Raw genomic sequence first — 14,397 nt, forward strand, 5'->3', positions numbered from 1 at the left:
ATTTCAGAATCTACTGGATAAGGAACCTTTAAGGATATCACTAGGGGTCTGGCCCTCCCCATCCTCTCCCACACACTCATTCATTCCTTGCTTCTGATTTTTCCAGACTGACTTGAATCTGCTTCAGTCTCTTTCCATGTGTCAGGCAAAATGGCCATGTCTTAGATAAACAACACTGGTAGAAAGAGATTAAATTTCTCCACATCCACATATCAACCTTAGACAATTCTTTACTTGTCTCTTATTGGGCTATTAGCTCATTCTTGAGAAAGCTTTGTGGCCAGGGCTATTGATACTTGGACTGGTCCAGTGTAGTAGGCTGGACCACTGGGCTCTGTGAATATGTTGCCATAAAACACAAAAGGGACTATGCAGATGTGATTAAGTTAAGGCTTTTGAGATGGGGAGAGTATCCTGGGTTATTTTGATAGGCCCAATGTAGTCACAAGATTCCTTAGAAGGAGGAAGGCAGAAGGATCAGAGTCAGAGAGAAGGCGATGTAACAATGGAAATCAAGGTCAGAGAGAAGGAGAGTCTGGAAGAGACTAGGCTTCTGGCTTTGAAGATGGAGGATGTGGCCATGGGCCAGTGAGTTCAAGGCAGACTCTAGAAGCTAGAACAAGCAAGGAAATGAATTCTCCCTGCAACCTCCAGAAGGGTTTCAGTCTTGTGACACCTTGATTTGAATATTTCTGACCTCCAGCACTGTATGAGAATAATTTGTGTTGTTTGGGCCAATAAATTTGTGGTAATTTGTTGCAGCAGCAAAATGGGAAACTCACGCACCCAGTCTGTGCCCAAACTACTAGGGGAACCAGGGCACAGTGATTGGTAGCCCAGCTAGGAACCCATGAAGGATGGGGGAGAGGTGATTTTTCCAGAGGGACACTGGAAAACAAAGACAACATATGTATCATATTAATCAAGAAAATTTGATGCTGAGCAATCCGAAAGTTGGGGAGAAAACTTTAGAAGTGCAATTGGAAGAAAGGAACCAGGACCCTTACAAATGAAATGAATGGAATCCATTTGTAAAGCCCCTTCAGAGCTTGTTTTCTCTGGACTTTGCCCATCTTTTGCTCGTGTCTTCCCCTGGGAGGGAGGATCTTTTGGAATGGTTTGCATTATTTTGGTGGACATATTAGGATGAATCAGTGATACTTATCCTCGCAAGGAAGAATCAGTCACACTTGTCCTTGTAAGGCATATCTCTATGAACTAATATATTTAAATTAATAGCTGTTCCTAAAGTGTTCATTTCTTATGTTTGGCTATATGGCTTGGAGAAATGAATCATGATAGGCAGATATGTTTATTCAATGTAGTTTGAAGATGCTAGCTGGCTTAAAGCTGGGGCTCAAGGTGAAGAATTAATTTATATTTTGAATAAAGCCAAAAAAAAGGAGTATCTCTCCCACTTTTCTATGTTCCCTACCATCATTTTTTGAAAATTCAGTTTCTTCTAACTACAGTTATTTGTGAAAGCTATCAATGATTTTTGCCACATTTAAACACTACCTTTTCTCTTGTTAATGCTTATTTATTTATTTTTATTGAGGTGTAGTTGATTTTCAACATTAGTTTCAGGTGTACAACATAGTGATTCAAAATTTTTATAGATTATACTCCATTTAAAGTTATTATAAAATATTGGCTATATTCTCTGTGCTGTACATGATATCCTTGTAGCTTATTTATTTTATCTATAGTAGTTTGTTCCTTTTAATCCCATACCCCTGTCTTGCCCCTCCCCACTGGTAACCACTAGTTTATTCTCTATATCTGTGAGCCTGTTGCTGTTTTCCTATATTCATTTGTTTGTTTTATTTTTCAGATTCTTCATATTAGTGATAACATACAGTATTTGTCTTCCTCTGTCTGACTTATTTCACTAAGATTAATACCATCCAGGTCAATTCATGTTGTTGCAAACAGCAAAATTTCTTTCTTTTTTATGGCTGACTAGTATTCCACTGAATATATATATATATATATATATATATATATATATATATATATATCACTTCTTCTTTGTCTATTCATCTGTTGATGGACACTTAGGTTGTTTCCATATCTTGGCTATTGTAAATAGTGCTGCTATTAACACTGAGTTGCATGTATCTTTTCAAATTAGTATTTTCATTTTCTTCAAATATATACCCAGGAGTGGAATTGCTAGATCGTGTAGTATTGGGTTGGCCAGAGGTTTGTTCAGGTTTTTCTGTAATGTCTTATGGAAAAACCCAAACGAACTTTTTGGCCAACCCAATAGTCTATTTTTAATTTTTTGAGGAACCTCCATACTGTTTTCCACAGTGGCTGTACCAATTTACATTCCCACCAACAGTGTGCAAGGGTTCTGTTTTCTCCACATCCTTGATAACATTTGCTATTTGTGGTCTTTTTGATGATAGCTATTTTGACAGGTGTTAGGTGATATCTCACTATGTTTTTTTGTTTTTGTTTTTGTTTTTTTTTTTTGCTGTACGCGGGGCTCTCGTGACCTCTCCCATTGCGGAGCACAGGCTCCAGAAGCACAGGCTCAGTGGCCATGGCTCACAGGCGCAGCCGCTCCGCGGCATGTGGGATCTTCCCGGACCAGGGCACGAACCCGTGTCCCCTGCATCGGCAGGCGGACTCGCAACTACTGCGTCACCAGGGAAGCCCCTCACTATGGTTTTGATTTTCATTTCTCTTATGATTAGCATCTTTTCATGTTCCTGTTGGACATCTGTATGTTTTCTTTGGAAAAATGTCTATTCAGGTGTACTGCCTATTATTTAATTAGGTTGTTTGCTTTTTTGATATTGAGTTGTATGAGCTGTTTATATATTTTGGATATTAATCCCCTATTGCTCATATCATTTGCAAATATTTTCTTCCTATTTAGAAGGTTGTCTTTTCATTTTGTTGATGGTTTCCTTTGCTGTGCAAAACTTTTAAGTTTAAGTAGGTTCAATTTGTTTATTTTTGCTTTTTCTTCCTTTGCCTTAGGAGACAGGTTAAAAAATATATTGCTACATCAAAAAGTGTTCTGCTTATATTTTCTTCTAGGAGTTTTATGGTTTCTGGTCTTACATTTAGGTCTTTAATCCACTTTGAGTTTGTTTTTGTATATGATGTGAGAAAATGTTCTAATTTCATTCTTTTACATGTAACTGTCAGTTTTCCCAGCATCGTTTATTGAAGAGACCGTGTTTTCTCCATTGTATATTCTTGCCTTCTTTGTCATAGATTAATTGACCATAAGTGCATAGGTTTATTTCTGGGCTCTCTATTCTAGTCCATTGATCTATGTGTCTTTTTTTTTTTTTTTTTTTTTTTTTTTTTTTTTTTTTTTGCTAGTTCCATACAGTTTTGATTACTGTAGCTTTATACTATAGCCTGAAGTCTGAGAGCATGACACTTCCAGCTCTGTTTTGCTTCCTCAAAATTGTCTTGGCTTTGTGGGGTCTTTTGTGTTTCTATACAAAATTTAAAATGATTTGTTCTAATTCTGTGAAAAATACCCTTGGTATTTTGTAAAGGATTGCAAAAATTGAATCTGTAGATTGCCTTGGGTAGTATGGTTATTTTGACAATAGTAATTCTTCCAGTCCATGAACATGGTATATCTTTCCATCTGTTTGTGTTGTCTTCAGTTTCTTTCATCAGTGTCTTACAGTTTTATGAATAGAGGTCTTTCACCTCCTTAGTTGGATTTATTCCTAGGTTTTTTTTTTTTGATGTGATTGTAAATGGGATTGTTTCTTTAATTTCTCTTTCTGATAGTTCGTTTCATTAATATTTTTCTTTAAATAACTCATTTTTAACTTTCCACAAAGAAAAGGAAATTTTAAAAATTAATATAACTGTTAAAAAGTTCATTTGTCACCTAAAATCATTTCATATACCATTAGTTTTTCAGATTTAAAACTTTTGAGTACTCTTTTTGTTCACAGAGAGAATAGCGTTAGTTAACTTTCACCCTAAGTATTCTAGTAATCTAAAAGCATAGACATCAGCCTTTGGCTTCTAATAAAGGCAGAGTAACATTACCATGAGTAATGGGACTAACATTCCCATTAAGAACAATGAAAACTTTGGGAGAAAATAATCTTTTTGAAGGCATCACAGAGCTACTGAGTCTGCAAAGAATTGTAGGATTAAGATTCAGGACAGGTAAACCCAGAAAGATGAACTCAGAATTTGGGGCTGCTTTTCCCACAGTGATACTTGCCAAATCCAGAAATGTTGGTTGAGAACCTGTAAAGCTGAGCAGATGTTTCAAAAGACTCATGTGGCCAGGGGGAAAACTGGAAGGAAGGAGGTCTCTGATAAACTTCTAGGTGTTGGGTTGGTATCTCATAGATCCATCCACTACTCAAGTAAGGATGTATAGAAATTAGGCCAGTGCTCTCAGGTACTGAAGCCCAGCTTCAAAAAATTTTAATCCCTTGTTTTATTAAGCAAATCCAGAATTGCAGTGTTCATGGTCCCTACGAGAAATAAAGGTAAATTCTCTTCGGAGAAAGATAACATCATCATGGGGCTCAAGTTACATCTATTATTTTCAATTGACAATATCTGGCACTCAGTAAGAAAAGGCATATGAGGAAACTAGACAATATAACTAAAAACTATAAACAGAAACAGATTTGCAGGGGAGCTACATAATAGAATTAAAAACTATATGCATAATTTGATTAAGGAAATAAAAGAGAAGATCTAGAACTTTTACAAAGAGCTGGAAATAAAATGAAAAGAAATGAAAAATATAATATCTAAAACTAATGGCTCAAAGTTTGCACTTAACAGAAGATCAGATACCACTGAGTGGAGAATTAATAAGCAGAGCAATAGGTCAGAAGAAGATATCTAGAATGAAGCACAAAGGAACAAAACATTGGAAATACTGAAAAAAATGAAAGACACAAAGGAGATATAGAAAAAAGTAATATATATATTGTTAAAGTTACAGAAGCAGGAGAAACAGGACAGAAGAAATATTTGAAGAGATAATGGCTAAAGATTTTTCCAAAGCTGATGAAAGACATCAAGCATTTGTTTGAGAAGCATTACAAACAAACCTTAAACAAGGTAAATACAAAGAAAATCACACCTAGAGACATCATGGTAAAACTGCTGAAGAGAAATGATCAAGATAAAAAAAATTTTTTTTAAGTAGCCAGAGTAAAAAGGTAAAAATTAGAAAACAATGGACTTCAGAAGACAGTGAATAGTATTTTCCAAATCACTGGAAGAAAATAATTTCCAACCTAGAGAAAATGAATATAAGATAAAGACTTTTTCAGACAAATAGAAACTGACAGAATTCATCACCAGAAGATCTGCACTAAAGGAAATAGTAGAATTATTCAGGTAGAAAGAGATCTCAGATGAAAGCTCAGAGATGCAGGAAGAAATAATGAGCACTGAAAGGGATAAATCTCAATGAATCCTGACAGTATGAAAAAATAATACTATATAAACATATAAATAAAATGCATATACTTTTAAATTATGTAAGATGATTTAAGTTGAGAGAAGGGATGAGTGAAATCAGATTGTTGTAAGGTCCTTGCATTATCTGGAAGTGATGAAATACTTTTTTATATTAGGCTGTGCCAGTCAAAGACAATTGTTATGACCTCTAGTAACCACTGAAAGGACATTAAAATACTGTTAAAACTATGAAATTAATAAAGGTGGGAGTTAAAATTTTAAAAAATCAGTCCAAAATAAGAATGGAAATACAAAAAAAGGAATATAAAATAGTTCTACAACCAACCCAACAGCAATGAATACTTTTAGTTCTCAGATTGTGATATCTAAGTACCATTTCGCTTTGAAGGAACAAGAGCATCGTGCAGAAGTATCTGGTTCAAGGAAACACTCAAGACTAGCCTTGTTACAGCAAACAACAAGGAAGCTATCAAAGGCTACTGAGGTTGTGTCAAATGAACTCAAGAGCCAACCTGAACTGATCTTCATTGGTTTAAGTTGGAAAAATTGATAATAAATAAGAATAAAATCAAATATATTAAAATCCATCAGTTGAAAACAGTATTTTTAAAAAGTCTCCAATAAACTAAGAGATTGCCTTTCCAGGACACAAGGGCACCAACTCATTCTAAATAATGATAAATACAGGGAAAGAATCAAGCATTTATTGTATTTTTCCTACAAGGACCATACCTCAGTGTAACCAAGTGGTTGATAAAGAGAAATTACTCCTTATAAAAGTATATTAACTAATCAAGAAGGAATGATAAATAGAATTAGCAAACCATATTTTAAACCCTTAATGAATTAATGGACCTATGAACCAACTATCAATGGTTCCTAGCATTACATGAAAAAAGGCAACCGGATATCGTGTTCCTTCTAATGGAAGCACACAGCAACTCTGATGAAGTTGTCTTGCAAAAACAAAGAAACAGGGCTTTCCTGGTGGCGCAGTGGTTGAGAGTTCGCCTGCCGATGCAGGGCACACGGCTTCGTGCCCCGGTCCGGGAAGATCCCACATGCCGCGGAACAGCTGGGCCCGTGAGCCATGGCCGCTGGGCCTGCGCATCCGCAGCCTGTGCTCCGCAACGGGAGAGGCCACAACAGTGAGAGGCCCGCGCATACAGCAAAAGCAAACAAACAAACAAACCCCCCAAAAAACCCAACCTAAATGAGATTAGGCTTCTAGATATTACTATCAATTTGTAGGAAAAAAAGGGGACAAGAACATGTTAAAAAGACACCTTGAGGATACAAATGGCTGAAGTCAGACTGGGAAACTCCATAAGATAAACAACCTGGTTTCTTCAGCAATAAAATTTCAAGGAAAAAGTAATTAGATATAGTCGGGAGCTGTAAATTATTACAGATGTAAAAGTCATATTAACTAATTGTAATTATGTTCTTTGGATCCAAATACTGACAAAAGAAACTTAAAAAAATAATATTTATATGCCAATTGTGGAAATACGAACACAGAATGAATATTTGATGATATTAAGGAATTACTGTTAATTTTTAAGGCCTTCTGAAGGAATTTCAGCTATATTTTAAAAGGAAAGTGTATTTTGGAGCTATGTAGTAAATTATTTACAAACAAAATGGTCTGATGTTTAGGGTTTACCTCAAAATAATCTGAAAGTAGGGAAGTAGAAAGAAGTTTAGAAGAAACACAAAATTACATGATAATTTTTGAAGCTGTTGATGATGTGAACCTGGGAGATCATGGCAGTCTGTCTATTTTATATGTGTAAGGAGGAATCTGATTCCATATTTTGATGTTTGACCATTGACAGCCTTTAAGCCTCACCCCTCCCTCTTCCCATTGTACTCCAGTTCGAGACAAGCTGGTAAGAAAGACTGGCATTCCCTCCTTTGGCACTCACGGAAGATTCAAACCACACAAGCCCTTTCCCAAGCATACGAGCCATCACCACGTCCCCAACCCCCAACCACAATAAGAACCTAGGCCAGTCTATCTTTTTTTCCGCTCTCAAGCCACTTCAAACCTGTTGGAGGCCTGTCCTCTTTTCCCCAGAGAACCCAAATCTGTAGCCACTTGGTCAGAAGGGCGGGGGCTGGCCTGGGAACTCCACTTGCCTCTGGCGTCTGAGGTGCAGGTAGACTTGTTGGGGATGATACCCTTGCATCTGTGCTGACTCGGTGTGGTTAGTGTCAGCATTGTGTTGTAGTGCACAGCACACCAGTTGGTGTCAGGATAACTCCTCATTCACTTCTCCCGTAGAGACATCACGACACCCATCATCTTCTTTTCTAAATATACTTCACAGAGTGACTAGAGGTTTCCTCTATACAAAAAAAAAAAAAAAAAAAAAAAAAAAAAAAAAAAAAAAAAAAAAAAGAAAGTTTACGTAGATCAGAAATCATAAATGTAATTAAATGAGTCTAGAAAGCAAGTCCTATCTGGGGAAAGAAGAGAAAATATGGAGAAAACAGCACTGCAGTGACTCAGTTCCAGCCTAGACTATTCTCCTAGGTTCCTGCTTTCTCTCTGACACAGCTAAAGTTGTTTTTTATGCACTGACGATTTCAATGTTAAAAGTAGCTTCAGGCAGAAAACAGAGTATAAAGTAATCCATCCAGGTAGCATGTTTTATTGGGTGTCTACATAAGCCAGGCACAGTTCTAGGCACTGAGCATCCAACTGTGGCCAAGGCTAGACCTTGCCTCTGCCCTTACGGGGCTTACAGTTTAAAAAGGCGCTTGTTATTGGGTGGGGTGGGACAGATCCAAAAATGTTAGCTAACTAATTAATTAACATCTACAATTGTGATATGCGCTACAATGAAAATAAGCAAGGAACTGAAAGAGAATAACGAGGAATGATGACCTCGATGGTGATGATGAGGAGTGGAAGAAGAAGCAGGGCCAGGCTTTGTGGATTTTTATAAAGCTCGGCACCGCATGCTTAGAAGGGTCCCAAGCTTGGTGGAAAGCACTGCTGTCTCCATCTTCAAATTCTCAGTAATTTTTTTTTTTGCGGTGCACGGGCCTCTCACTGTTGTGGCCTCCCCCGTTGTGGAGCACAGGCTGCGGATGCGCAGGCCCAGCGGTCATGGCTCACGGGCCCAGCCGCTCTGCGGCATGTGGGATCTTCCCGGACCAGGGCACAAACCCGTGTCCCCTGCATCGGCAGGCAGACTCTCAACCACTGAGCCACCAGGGAAGCCCTCTCAGTAAGTTTTGAACAAGAACCCCTGCCTGCATTTTAATTTTGCCCTGGGCCCTGCAAAGTATAGCACGGGTTCTGGGGGAAAGCATTCCAGTTAGAAAGAACAGCCTGTGCTCAGACTTGAGACGGGGAAGAGCAGGTTGTATGAGAAGGAAGGACAGGAAGGCTGAGGGGAAGGAGGAAGGAGCAGGGTAGCACGAGGTGAGGTTAGAGGCAGGCAGAAGCTCTGGCTGCTGTGGGCGTGGACTCTCTGCCATTGCCGTAAACTCAAGTGTTTCCAGTGGCTCAGGGACACTCCCTTGAGAAGTTCTCCTGGAGACGCCTTTCCATCACTAAACTGAGGCTAAAGTCCTGGGATGCGGGCCAACAGTAGATAGCGGTTGGAAGGCAGCCAGTGACTTGAGGCTTCCTGTTGATGTTCTCATCTCCAGGCAGAGGCAACTAGGTCCGGAGGCAGAGCCCACTGTGGCCAGTGCCGGGATCCAGCCTTTGGAGGCCTATCATCAGGGGCCCAGGAAGCTGTGAGCACCAAGTAGGATCTTCAGAATGCTTAAGAATTATTTTTCTCCATGTTCTTGCTTTAAAGTAACGTTTCAAGTCCTGGGTTCATTCTTTGTAAGAAATCTGACATTTTAATTGAGTCTGTTTTGATTTGAAGAAACTTTTTTTTATAAAGCTGGTTGGCTGTTACTGTTACCTTTTGAATAGCAAATAGCGCCATCAAGTGATGAGTATCTGAAATCATTTGTAAGTTTCAAGTGTTTTTCACTGTATCCAGGACAGGACATTCTAGACCTTTTTATCATGTGAAAAGCAGCTACTGTATTTTTTATTTCTTTCAAACTGTGAGATTGCCAGATATCCAGGAGACAGGGTTTTAACAGAGCTATCTTAGAATTGGTGGGGGAAGGGAAGTTGCTATCAACTGCTTTTTCTTCCCCTTGGGAATCCAGGAGACCCTTGGAGAGAAGGCACAGGGCAGTAAGAAGGTCGTGCTGGAATCATCCTGCAAGGTATTTCTCTAACGTGTCTAAATCTGAGACCCCTCAGCATTGGGAACCCCAGTCCCATGGTTCTACTGAGGTCCCTCTCCTTAGATAAAGGGGACAGGGTAGCAACTGAGCTGGTACAAGATGGCCTTGGTAGGTTGGTGGACTTATACCCTCAACCCCTGCCATAGCTCTGTGGAAATGGGGAATTGCTTGGGGGGTGTTCCTCTACTCACCTGAAAAATGAAGTTTATTAAGACTAATGAAAATGATACCTGCTATTGTTGAACAACTACTATGTGCCGCACACTTTCAACACATTCTTGTACTTAATTCTCACAACAAGTCAAATAAGTAGTTAGTACAATTTTCTACAGTTGCTAAAAGCAAAGCTTGGAGAGGTTAGGTAAGTTACGTAGGGACTGAGGTCTTAATGCCAGGCAGTGGCAGCCTAGAATTTGTACTCAAGTCTTCCTCATGTCAAAGACCATCCTCTCTTTGGTTACCCCATTCCTTGCCAAGGAAGCCTCTTTCCCCAGTTGCCACAGAGCTGGAGCAGAGCTGAGGCAGCACTCAGCATTTTGTCCTCTTTAGATCTGCTGAGTCCTAGTTGGCTCAGTGCTTACAGGAAGCAGATGGAAGAGACACTAGGATACTGCTGAGCTGAAAAGAGACAATCAAGCCCTGCTCCTTCCGTCCTTTTTACATGACATTTTGTTAGGCAGTTTGAAATGTTATTAAAACCTGGTCCCTAAAAGGCAAAGATTAGTCCAGCCTAGTTCAATGGATGTATGCATTTAAAACCTAGATTGGTTGCATTATGTTTAAAAATGCTGACCAGTTCTGCACAATAGGTTTTGTTTTAAATACCAGATGGCTACCAATACCCAGCCAGATTCTCTCAGAGTATACAGGATTTCTTGGCAGTAAACTGGATGTTTTGGGAAGTGTGTTAACTCTTTCTGACCACTGGAGTGGTAGCTGATGCTTTCAACACATTCACTCTCAAAAGTCTTCTCCAGTGTTGAAGACAGACTCATTCAGAAAATTCAAAACTACTTAACTGTATAAGAAAAAAAAGTCATTGCTAAAGTTAAGGAAGAAGTTATGTTCCAGGAAATTAAAATGGTGCATTAGACACAAGAAATAATGTCTCTAAATTGGGTTTAATGGTGATCAATAAGGTGAGTGAAAATAATGATCCAGCTAGACTGGCCTCCTTTCTATGCCCTGGCCTTGGTGAACCCTTACCAGCCTCTAGACTTGTACATATGTGTTCCCTCTGCCTGGAGGGTTGTCCCCCTACACCTCCACGGTGTGGTTGTCTTTTACTCTTCCCCTTGGCCTCACTGCACTTGCCATGTCCTCAGAGAGGACTTCCGTGTGTGTTCTGGTCACTGGCTACTCCTTTACCTGGTTTGTTTCTCACAACATGACATTCTGTTGTTGCCCATGTGTTTGTTTCCTGCCTCCTTCTCTGGAACAGGACGTCCGTGAGGGCAGGATCTAGCGTTTGGTTCAGTGCTGTGTCCTCGTCTCCTAGACCATAATGACTGGCACATTCAGGGGATCAATAAATACTTGTTAAAAGAATGAATGGTTGACTATGTCTCGATAGTTGATGGTACTTTAAAATCATGATGTCTCTTTAGAAAAAACTGAATTTTATCTTTACATTTGATCTTCATCTTAATAATTGTGAATGCTTTATTTCCAAAACAGAAGTTGACCCACACATTATGATACATTAGAGGTAGCAAGCGGATGTGTGGGACTATAGATTTTTTTTCTCTTTTTGAGGGAAAAAAATGAAAGTACAGTGTAACGTGGTGATTCAGGGCAGAAATAGCCTTGAAGCAATAAGGACAGGAATCAGCCTTCACATTTGCCTGAGAGAGAAAAGTGAGGACAGAAAGAACAGAAACAAATCTATTACTATGTTGAGAATTCATATTGAAGGGCTCTTGACTGAATTAATGATAGCAGAGATGAAAAGTAGTCTGAAACACACTGGGAAATGGAGAATAATATTGTGGTTTTTACATGAACTAGGTTTGAAAATTCTTCAGAGTCCAGTTATTTCTGGAAGATATATGCTGGGTTGCATTTTATGAGACTAGGCTAGATTATTGGAAATAGAAAAATAAGTTCAACATTCTAGATGAAGATAAAAAGAAAAAGCCAAATCCAGGAAAGGACAGGAGGCCGTCTGAGCCCAGCTCTGCTGCTTCTGTGATCAGGGCCACCCAGGGCCCGCCCTCCGTGGTTGTTGGATCATCACCCAAAAGCAAGGGGCAGAAGACAGATGACATCCCTGTGTCCGGTGCAAATTCCTGTGAAATATGCCTAGAAGTATTCCAATCCAAAAATGTACGTGTGCTGAAATGTGGGCACAAGTTGCACAAAGGGTGCTTCAAGCAATGGCTTAAGGAGCAGAGCACTTGCCCAGCCTGCCTGGCTCGTGATCTCCTGTCAGAAGAGTAGCCTGCCCTTCTGGAAGAGGCCCACCCACTATTCTAGGTAGTTACAATTCACTAAAGAGCATATACTGTTTGTTGAGTTGGAAGAATAACAATATACTACCTTTGATATAAAAAGCAGCATGTGAAGATTCTTTGCACCGTGTTTCACAGTGCTAATAAATGGAAATCTTTAATACAGTTGACAGTAAGTAATTTCCCAACTCTGACTAGCTACTTAATAATCTCCAGGGCTTCCCTGGTGGCGCAGTGCTTGAGAGTCCGCCTGCCGATGCAGGAGACGCAAGAGTATATACTGTTTGTTGAGTTGGAAGAATAACAATATACTACCTTTGATATAAAAAGCAACATGTGAAGATTCTTTGCACTGTGTTTCAGAGTGCTAGTAAATGGAAATCTTTAATACAGCTGACAGTAAGTAATTTCCCAACTCTGACTAGCCACTTAATAATCACCAAATGGTGGCTGATAAAGTTATGTGTAACCACATCCTTATATTGCTGGGGCTGCTGCAGAGGTGCTTTCTGAGATGGAAGGAAACTATGGTGAGTGCCTCAAAGCAGGCCTTAAATTATAAGTACCCTTGATCTTTTAAAGTGCCCCACATTAGAGTTTTTTGAGATCAGTATTCCTAAACAAATGCCTCCATTTTTCCTTAAAGATTCTGCATTTTAAAAAATGGCCTTAAGCAAACCACATTTGAATAAGTTGTAGTTGATGTTAAAATATTGGCTGATTCAGACCAAAAGATTCATTCAGGTCTCCTCTTCACGTGATTTTGATTTTTCATTTCATTATTTTATTTCTCCCCAGTAGATTTATAAGTGCTTGTTTTTCACATTTTAAAGACATAATGATTTTTGAAAATCACACAAAACACTTATTAACATCAGCCAAGACTTTTTTTAACCCCTAAAATTGAGGCTCCATATCCATTATCCGAGCCCCACATTGGGAACTTACTCTGAATACTTCTCTATTCTCATTAGTGATGTTGTCCCTCTTTATGAGTTAGACAACAAGTGTTTGGGTGTCTCTGTCTAGCACACAGTGGGCACTTTCCTTATCCTACCACCAAAAAGAGACACTTGTGTAATTAGACAGTCCTGAGGAGTCCCTGTTACAATTGTTCGGTGTTTGACATTTGTGTAAAGTAATGCATGCTCTCTTGTATTGTGGCCTGAGAACAAAACTGTAACTGCATTAGAAACTGTTAAAAAATTAGTTCTCTTTAGTGACTTCATAGGCAGTAGTAGTAAATACAGAAACATGAATTCTGGACACATTCCATTTCTCGCAAACAGGAAGGGTCAAAAAATGTTTTCCCGTGTGTTCTTTGTTACCCTCTAGAAGCTCACAGTCCCAAGTTCATGAGCTGATTTGGTCGCTTCCCTCTGCCTTGGTTCCCTGTGAGTTTTGATGTCTTAGTGACTTAGTGCATAGAAACTTCCTCCATATTTTGAAGCAGGTCCCTAAAACATTGTCTGCATGTTCAGAATAACTGAGGACTTGTAGATATGAAGATACACAGGGCCCAGTTTGTAGCAGCAGGTACAAAGGGAAAGGAGAGCAGCTGGAGAGAAAGAGAACGTGTTTTGTACATAACTTCAAACAAATACTTGTGAACATGCCTTACACATGTCCTATAAGTGTCGAAATAAAAAGCATTCTAAAATTAAAAAATTAAAAAAATAAAGGAAAATAAGTTCAGCATCCTGGTATAATTAGAATAAGAGAAACCAAAACGATGGCACAGGTCTTTCAAAAGATTTGGAGAGATACAGAATTCTGTAGGACTTGGATTGAAAGCCTGAAACTTTGTACTAACCTAGGTAAAGTAAAAGCATATTGAATTATACTAAGAATCACCAAGTTAAAAAAGAGGGAGAGTAATACATTTCAGAAGAAAAAATTAAGTGACCTTGATAATACTAAGTGCTGGATGTCTTTATTTTGAATCTTTTGTCACAGATGGATTGACACCAAGAGCATATAAAGATATTATGATAGATGGGGAAACTGAGTTTTTAATTATCCCAAATTTATCTCATTTTTAAAAAATTAATTAATTTTTGGCTGCATTGGGTCTTCGTCACTGCACAGGGGTTTTTCTCTAGTTGTGACGAGTGCGGTCTACTCTTTGTTGCTGTGCACAGGCTTCTCATTGCGGTGGCTTCTCTTGTTGTGGAGCACGGGCTCTAGGCGCTCGGGTTTCAGTAGTTGTGGCACGAGGGCTCACTAGTTGTGG

This window comes from Lipotes vexillifer, unplaced genomic scaffold, assembly GCF_000442215.2.
Source record: "Lipotes vexillifer unplaced genomic scaffold, Lipotes_vexillifer_v1.1 scaffold67, whole genome shotgun sequence".
Lineage (NCBI taxonomy): Eukaryota > Metazoa > Chordata > Mammalia > Artiodactyla > Lipotidae > Lipotes > Lipotes vexillifer.